Genomic DNA, 9,895 nt, shown 5'->3' on the forward strand with positions numbered 1-9,895 from the left:
GACGAAATAGAAGTCATGGTCACAGAAAATATATACCACCTGCTGTACACACCGTGACAATTGATAGTCTATTAACGTCTGTTCAAAAACCTTTAGGAATTCATCATATTAGAACTAAATTATACTCCATTCCATTGTCAAAACTTTCTTTACTATTTCAAGATGCCCAAAATACTTCCGTTACTGATTCTCGTTCTGTTTTGTATAGATTAGTTGCAATTATCATGGACATTGCTAACCATAGACTATTCAAACCCGTATCGACTACATCCAATAGTGAGGAAAAACGTTATTTTTTTAAGGTAGAATTCGCCAATAAAGGTTTAGATGCTATAAATATTAGCAATATTTTCCATCAAAAATCTGTACAAAAAACTATACCTGATTACTTCAAAAATAAAGCTACACCTGTTATTTCTTATACTTACACCAAGTCTATTGCATCCAAGATTTTCAACCACAAGAGAGTTTTAGAGGCTTTTAACCTCAAAGATACAAAATCCAAGCCTCCGGATTGCTCATGTGCATCGTCACAATACAATTACAGTCCAGCTGGTCATATTATTACTGGAGACCTTGGCATCGTTACCAATGAACAACTAAGAGAGTTGTTAGCCAAGGGACCAAAATATAGAATCCCCCAGCCCATCAACTGGAAAAAGAATTTCAAGTTACTGATGGATGCAGTTGAGGACTATGCAAGAAAATGGGTAAAGCGCGAACCAGACGAACCAGAACTGGATACTTTGTCTGAATGGATCAAAGCTATTCGATCATGCATTCAGAGGCGCATACAAAAACTACGATGTAATATGAGTACTAAAGTTTCTAACCCTTTCAAGAATCCGGAGGTTGTGGATGCTTTATCCTCTTTGCATGACAAATATGTCGTTGTTCCAGCAGATAAAGCCTCCAATAATATTGTCTTCATATGTAAAAAACATTATTTGCAATGTCTCACTACAGAGCTTGGAATTCATAAAACTACTGGTAATCCTACATATTCTTTAACATCATTTACCAAGGACGAAATTTTACAAAATCATAAATCTGTCCTTCTTTCTTTTGGTATCAACATCAAAGAAAACGAAGAAAACTTGCCTTCATTATACTGGATACCCAAATTACACAAAACTCCATATAAAGAACGATACATAGCTGGGTCTTCAAAATGTTCAACCAAACATCTTTCTAAAGTACTGACTACTATTCTTTCGACAGTTAAAGATGGGCTTCAAAAATATTGTGAGGAGATATATTCTACCAGTGGTGTTAACCAGATGTGGATTCTCAAAAATTCGAAAGATCTACTGCTTAACCTTCAATCACAATCTTTGCAATTTTGCAGCAACATAAAAACTTTTGATTTTTCTACGCTATATACTACTATTCCCCATGCTCAGTTGAAAGATCGACTACACCATCTCATAAAACAGAGCTTTTTCTATAAAAATGGAAATCGTAGATACAAATTTCTTGTTTTGGGTTACAATAATTCATATTTTGTGAAAAATCACACTGAATCTCCCAGAAAATATACAGAAGATGATATTATCAAAATGCTGGACTTTTTGATCGACAATATATTTGTTGAGTTTGGAGGATTTATATTTCAACAGACAGTCGGTATTCCAATGGGTACTAATTGTGCACCCCTGCTGGCTGATTTGTTTTTGTACTCGTATGAAGCAGAATTCATTCAGAACCTTCTAAAAGACAAAAAGAAAAAGCACCTTGCGAAATTCTTTAATTTTACTTTCCGATATATTGATGATGTTCTATCATTGAATAACCCATATTTCAGCCAATACTTACATCTCATATATCCAAGTGAACTTGAAATTAAGGATACCACTGATACTAGAAGGACTGCTTCATACCTTGATCTTTTCCTCAATATTGACGTAGATGGACGACTTCACACGAAAATCTATGATAAACGGGACGATTTCAACTTCCCAATTATCAATTTCCCATTTCTTAGCAGTAACATACCCTCTGCCCCTTCGTATGGTGTTTACATATCACAATTGATACGTTATTCACGTGCTTGTTCACACTATACGGACTTCATATACAGGAGTGTGCTCCTTACGCAGAAACTGCTCCAACAAAGTTATGAGGAGGACAGATTAAAATTGACACTCCGTAAATTTTATGGACACCATCACGATTTGGTGGATCCATACGATGTTTCGTTGACCAAACTAGCTAAGGACATTTTTACCACATGGTAGATTGTGTTTTGTCATAATGTCGTCTAATCTTTTAATTACCAAACGTGACTTATTCCCGATTGTGACTGTTTTGCCGAGTGTGAACTCACATTACTATAAGACGTGGTACGGTACTTATACATCCCAAATTCATGTATTTAGTTTAAATGTTTAATGTTATATTTGTAATTCTCATCGGATTTTGTCAAATGTGTTGACGTCTTTTCTATTATATTTCTGTGTTATGGTAAAGAAAATTAATCACCGCCTTCATTTATCAGATTTGATTTCGTTCAAAGTAATCAGTACGATATTTTACGTTTGAAGTTAGATTCATAACAAACCTGACATAGTTTTATAATATAGTTAATTGCTACCTCAGTTTTATATTAATAAGAATTAAAATGTGCTTTGTTATTAAATGCAATATCAGTATTTAGTTCAAATATATAATCTTAAATTAATCCTAATTCTAATGACGTCATTTTTTCGTCATTTTTCATTTTTTGATGCTCTGTTTTACTAATTCTAATGACGTCATTTTTTCGTCATTTTTCAGTTTCAAATAGGACGTCACTTGGCGTAGAGGTTTAAACGTATTCGGATGTGTCTACTTTTGTGTTTCAAATGTCTGGTTATGTAAATGTATTTCAGTTGTTTCCTGTAATTAGTTAATACTTCAGCTTTATCATGTACATCTTTTGAATATTCATTTTATTAAATTTACTGTTTGCAAAAGTATAAATTACTCTAAATTATAGGGATTTTCTGGTAACTTAACGGAAAACCCTTGCCGTTTTTGGCACAACCTTTTTGATCTTTTGGTCCTCGATGCTGTTCAACTTTGTACTCGTTTCGGCTTTCAAACTTTTGTATCTGTGCGTCACACATAGGTCTTGTGTGGACAAAATACACTTCTGGCGTATTAAAATTTTAAACTTGTTGCCTTTTGTTGGCTGTTGTTCGTGTGATTCTTTGTCAATTGTGTTCTCCAATTTATTTATATTGTAGTCCTGTGTTGTCATTTTGATGTTATATTTCATATGGCCATAAAAGTGCGAGGTTTGGCATGCCACAAAACCAGGTTCAACCCACCATTTTTTCCTTTAAAAATGCCCTGTACCAAGTCAGGAATATGGTCATTGTTATATTATAGTTCGTTTCTGTGTGTATTACATTATAACGTTGTGTCGTTTGTTTTCTCTTATTTTTGAGTGTAAATTCACATTGCGATAAGACGTGTCACGGTACTTGTCTATCCCAAATTCATGTATTTGGTTTTGATGTTATATATATATATGTTATATTTGTTATTCTCGTGGGATTTTGTCTATATGTGTTACATTTTAGTGTTATGTCGTTGTTCTCCTCTTATATTTAATGCGTTTCCCTCGGTTTTAGTTTGTTATCCCGATTTTGTTTTTTGTCCATGGATTTATGAGTTTTGAACAGCGGTATACTACTGTTGCCTTTATTTGAAGTATGCCTTTTTCTTGACTGTTTGTTTCATGCCTTAGTAATACATTGTCAATGATATAGTTACCGCAATATCAATTTCTTCATCACCAATTGTAAAATACGATTTCTGTTAATCCAGTCGATGATATTCCTGAGTATCAGATTCCATGTCCAAATGTACTTTGAATTGAAAACGTTTGCATGAACTCATTTTACCGTTGTCATGTGTTTGTTACTATCATTAATTTTATAGTTTCAGTTTGGAATGAAAATGTGGAATGTGTCAAAGAGATAACAACCCGACCAAAGAGTAGAAATCAGCCGTAGGCCACCAATGAGTCTTCAATACAGCGATAAAATGACGTACTCAAAGACTTGCTTCAGCTGTCTATTTTCTGTAAATTTTAAGTTCATTCTTTTTTTTTGTAGATAAAAAAAAAGATTGTGTTTTTATTTGACTTTGTTATATATCTCGCAGTACATGTCTTAACATAACTGTTAAGCAGTGTTCTTTCTTTCTTATTATAGGTCTCGCAGAAACTTTATTGTGTGTCAGATGTTCCAGTGATAGTGATCCTGAATGTGAAGATGATCCGAAATCACCATCGCCTTGTCCCGAATCACAACAACGTTCTGCTTGTCAAACCGTCAGAGAAAAGAATGTAAAAGGTACGAAACCATATTGTTTTGTTATTTAAAAGATCAATTGTGAATTGTGAAACAGCTTTAGTTTGGATTTTCTTTGTCTGGTTCAAATCACGTTAACATTAGTTCGTTAAACTTGCATCTTGGGGTACTATGGTTTCTTCTCAACGCAAATGAACGGAGATAATTAGAAATATGATCTAGTCAATTCTTGTTTTTGAGGCACTTTATTTAATAATTGCAAAACAGCTTTGATGGCATAAATTCCCAGTTTGTTAATCTCATCTCACCGAAGTTTACACTCGTTTAACTTTTATAACCGACACAACTATGAATTAACATGTAATTTATGTCACGGATATATATAGATACACAGAAATCGAAAAGGAAATGTTAGCTTGATTTCATGATTACCCGCAGAATATAGGATTTCTTATTTAATTTTTTTTTAATAAATGAATATTGCTCACCATTTCGTGCAAAAGGAAATGTCAAATGTCTATAAAAGAAGGACGACAGATACCAGAGGGTATAAATAAATATTTCGACCAAAGTTACTATTGGAACAAAAAGGTTAATCTTTTCAAGGAAAAATGAAATTGTCCCTCGCCTTTATCTTCTACAGATATCACACGCTAAGCCTGGTCAAGGTGAGCCAGTTTATCATGCTATTAAAACCTAATTTACATTAAAATTGTTAAAACTTTTATAAAATCTATGTTGTTTGTCTGCCGAACATTTTTGATGTGTTTCTCTCGGTTAAGCGTCACTGATGAGTCTTTTGTAGACGAAACGCGCGTCTGACGTAAATACAAAATTTAATCCTGGTATCCGTGATGAGTTTATTAGTTTGTAAACCGGATTTGTTTTACCTCAATCGATTTATGATTGTTTAACAGCGGTATACTACTATTGTACAAACACATTCAATATTCATAACATCTCTTGAAGTTATATCAGAAGAACAATGTTAAGTTTGCAAATTTGTGAAGCAAATTTTTGTACTTCCGCGTCGGGATTTGAACGCGTGGTATTGGAATATCGAGACAACACCGCTCGCACTGTTTCGATCGCGCACTTTTTGTGCTGACATGAATTATCATTGATATGCTTATATTTATAAATTAACTGTTTACAAAATTTAGAATTTTTGAAATACTAAGGCTTTCTACCTCAGGCATAGATTACCTTAGCTGGATTTGGCAAAACGTTTAGGAATTTTGGTCTGCAATGCTCTTCAACTTCGTACTTTATTTGGCCTTTTCAACTTTTCTGGATTCGAGCGTCACTGATGAGTCTTTTGTAGACGAAACGCGCTTGTAACATAGTACATGATATATTAGGCATGTCATTGATTACAGATTAGCCAAATATCTATCGTAAAAGTAGAATCACTAAATACCGAACTCCGAGAAAATTCAAAACGAAAAGTCCATAATCAAATCGAAAAACCAAAAGCTCAAACTCATCAAACGAATGGATAACAACTGTCATATTACTGACTTGGTACAGGCATTTTCTTAAGTAGATAACAATCTTATGGATATCGAGACAACATCGCCTGCACTGTGTTCATCCAGACACCTATACCACCTAGGCTGGACTAATAATTCATCTTTCGGTGGCCTAGCGTTACCTTTCCTCGTCAGTACAATCTACAAATATATGTTTGTGATGCTTATATATTTGTTCTGTTTATTTACGTAACACGCGTAGAATAATTTGTTCTGCAATAAAAACCGTGAGAGGATTTTCCTGGTGTGCTTGAGAGGACAATATTTTGATCAGTTGAATTAAAAAATTGCGATTTGGAAATGTACATACCTTTTGAAGCGGTAACAATTACTCCACTCAAGCACAATCGGAATATCCTCTCACGGTTTTAATTGCAGAACCACTTGTTCTGCGTGTGTAGATTACCAGCCGTGCGTAACGTTTTTTAAATCTTTTGTTTCAGGTGAAATTGTAAAATTTATTCGAGGTTGCTCAACTGTTTCACTAAAAGATAATATGGAAGCTTCTGGTTGTCGTGAACGGAATAATAACATTACAATGTGTTATGATATTTGCTTCACAGATGGATGTAACTTAGGAACACAATTTATTCTCAGTCCATCTTTGTGTATATTCCTTATATTACTAGTGTTTGCTTTATCATGACAAAGACTTATATGTATAGAAATCAAAATTTCACTATGTATTTCAAAATAAGTGTTGTAGAATCAAAAGTAGTAAGAACAAATGAATATTACATTGTTTAGCTGTTTGTATATTTTATATAGACATTAGTTTATTACCTAGCGGTGTGTACTATACCAAGCATTCATCCTTGATCTGACAAAATCTTAATTTATATACAAATAGCTCAAGTATGTTTATATAGTTTTTTGGAGATTAATACAAAAGTGGTGTTTATATTTTCAGTATCTATATTATGAAAACAATAGTATTTATGAAGATATTTTAAAATGTAATTCGTTGATATTATTATGATTTCCTTGTTACTTTTACTGACACGATATCGGAATATAGTACAAAATGTATGTCATGTTACTGACACGATATCTGAATATAGTACACAATGTATGTCATTTTTTCTTATTTAGCGAATTTCATTCTACACGCTGCCTTATGAGCTAATATAGATATAAGAAGTCAACAGACAAAATTTCTATAGGATAGTCATAAATAGTAACAAATGTATATATATACTTGTTTAACTACAAGAAAACGAGATGGGTAGCTAGGTAATAAAAAAGACCACCATACCTTAGCACATCTTGAAACCAGGCAATAAGCTTAAGTAAAAGCATTATATTGAAATAAACTCCAAACTAATACCCTTTTCATGTTTTGTTAAAGCCCAAGGTTGTTATTCCGTAAACAGTATGTCATCCAAACTCGGAAACTCAAAGTCGGTTACTAACTCACTGCAATATACCAATGAATAAAAAGTATTTCAGTATGAACTGGCATAAGAAAAATTATGTCCGCCCATCTGTTGAATTTCTGGAAAAGGGATGACGGACATGACAAGATCATCTGAAAACACATTGATAATAAATTATTTGCATTATGTTTTCAATAGGCGAAAGCAAATTTGCAACATGGTATACAAATACTTTGTAATTTGTGCTAAACTTGCAAATCACACATTTTCATGACAAATCATAAAGAATCTGTGACAAAATCGTCAGTAAGTACTTTTACTTTGTCGCTGAAATCCCTATGCATTATCGCCAGGTGAAAAATTCTTATAGTAATCATTTTTCTACAGATTTGATGAGGTTTATTGTTAATAAAATGTTTCTTCTGTGTGCTAGTAAAAGTTAGTGTCAACAAGTAACAAACATAGACAATATGTTGTTTAAAGTAACAAATTGTGCACCTGGTACAAACTAATTTCTTTGTCGATCGATCTTCTTCCGTCGTTACGGACGCCATATATTTAACTGTTTTTCACTTTTTCTTTTAATGAATTTCAAGAATATGAAATTGTGACTTCATATTCTCTCAAATATGTATTCGAAAGGACATGGATGCAAACAATAAATGTTGATTGAATTGCGAATTGAACGTCCGTGTATGGATTGTTAACTTCTTATTTTCTGTAATAAGTCTTACCATTTACTGCAATGTAAAGATGAGATTATGATAAATAATATAAGGGGGAATCTCGTGTAAATATTCATGCGATAGCTACATTTTCAATATACGAAATACACTACTTACCAATTATCATCAAGATGTAGCCTCCCATGTATCCGTAGTATATCGAGCTAGTGTATCTGATCTGACATTAGTGTCATTGGTCCGTATTAATCATACTTTAGTTTGCAATCTTATCGTGTCTGCATCTTTTTTTTCAGTGTTGGTTTGGTGTAATGTCAATCAAAATCTTATTGTAGTCTGTTGTCTGGATCTTCATATGAAACATTTTAAGATAAAAGTAAAAAATCACGGGACCTATTCTAACATTTCGTTCATGTTATATACTTATTTCAAGTTAACAATAATAATGTTAGATGCAAATTATTTTGACGCTGAAGATGTCTCTCATAAATTCCAATGCAAAAAAGAAATACATGGAAAGTTAAAAGTTGAATTAATTCTTGTGTGATTAAAAGAAGTTCAGTCTTCCTTAACTTGTGAATTTATTTCGTTCTACTTGTCACACTATCAAGTTAAGTAAAATAAAGGTATATTTAATATCTTATTCTTGAAAATAAAATGCCAAATAAGAGATAGGGCATGTCGTTCACACTGACTTACATTTTTCGATCTTGAAAATTAGTTTCATTATCTCTGCCTATTTTTCGGAAAAAAATATATGTTATCCTCTCTTGAATTATGTTAAATAATATGTGTTTTTTTGTCGTGTGTATTGAATTTAGAAAATTAGGTAGCCGAACCATTTGTTTTGCAAAATGCAACTTCTCCTTAGTGGTCGCAATGGTGCGATGTGAATAAACTTGACGGTTTCTCGATAAGAAATTATTTCCATAAGGACCAGTTGCACAATACAGATGATATACTTTAGGATCCTAAGAGATCATGTTTTTTTTTAAGATTTACTATTTCGTGTAGTTGTTATATTGAAGAACTGCGAAATGAATATTTACACCATATCTTCCATTGGTATTAAACACAATAGTGATTGATCTCATCTTTAGGTGCTAGATGACGTATAGAAAACCAGTTGTTTTTCTACTATTCGTCGTGCATTCTTACAAAAACATATTATTGTAAGAGAATTTCATATTTCAGAATCATATATCCATTTGTAAACATCTTTTTGTAAACGAATGTTAGAAAATGTCGTATTCTGAATTTCATCAAGGTATAGAGTGAATTAATTTTCCAGACTTGCGTCGCGAAGGAAAACAGTACCAGATATACAATTTATGAGCATACAAAATTTTTTTTGTCTTTATTGTGTATTAGTTGGTATATTAAATTATAATGTGCAGTAAACTTAAGAAAGTTATTTTTTAATCGTTTAACTCCAACTGATCGGTAGATATTGTTTTAAATTATAGTAAATCTTATTTGCCCTCGTTCTCCAATCTGTTGTGATCTAATTTTCGTTGCTAATTACACACAGTTGTTATAGTATAATCAAGTTTGCAATATCTATCAGCTTAAACTCGTAGAAATATGAATTAAGTTTAGCCAGTTTATAGAAAAATGTTTAAAAATATTAAAACACAAAAACTAAAAACGAGCGCATAATAATGGCAACTAACACTTGTTACAATATGTAGACCACTCATCAATTTTTGAAATTTTGTCTGTATGCAAACTAGTATTGTTATTGTATTTTTGTGAAATAAATGAATGTATTAGACCTCATGTTACCTTTTTTTATATATAAAAATGTTACAAACTAAGTATAAAAAGGTTGAAATGTTAAATTGGTGACACAACAATCAGTACTTTAGTTTGATTAATCTTGATTGCTTATTGCATTTGGTTTGCTTAAGTGTCGTGATTTCATTGGATTCTATCAAGCTATATTTGGAATGTAAGGAAAATTAAAACACGACGAAACCATGAAAAGGCTGGAGGAAAGAGAG

At 32.4% G+C, this 9,895-nt stretch overlaps 1 long non-coding RNA gene across 1 annotated transcript in view; it reads left to right on the forward strand.

Moving 5' to 3' along the window:
* Positions 1-9,664, forward strand: part of LOC139487838 (uncharacterized) — a 29,919-nt gene extending 20,255 nt beyond the window's left edge. Inside the window, exons 2-3 of the long non-coding RNA XR_011655882.1 lie at positions 4,203-4,343; positions 6,277-9,664. This is a non-coding gene — a long non-coding RNA (uncharacterized lncRNA). The remainder of the gene's footprint in view (positions 1-4,202; positions 4,344-6,276) is intronic.
* The last annotated feature ends 231 nt before the right edge of the window (positions 9,665-9,895 follow it).

This window comes from Mytilus edulis, chromosome 9 (assembly GCF_963676685.1).
Source record: "Mytilus edulis chromosome 9, xbMytEdul2.2, whole genome shotgun sequence".
In the NCBI taxonomy this organism is placed as follows: Eukaryota; Metazoa; Mollusca; class Bivalvia; order Mytilida; family Mytilidae; genus Mytilus; species Mytilus edulis.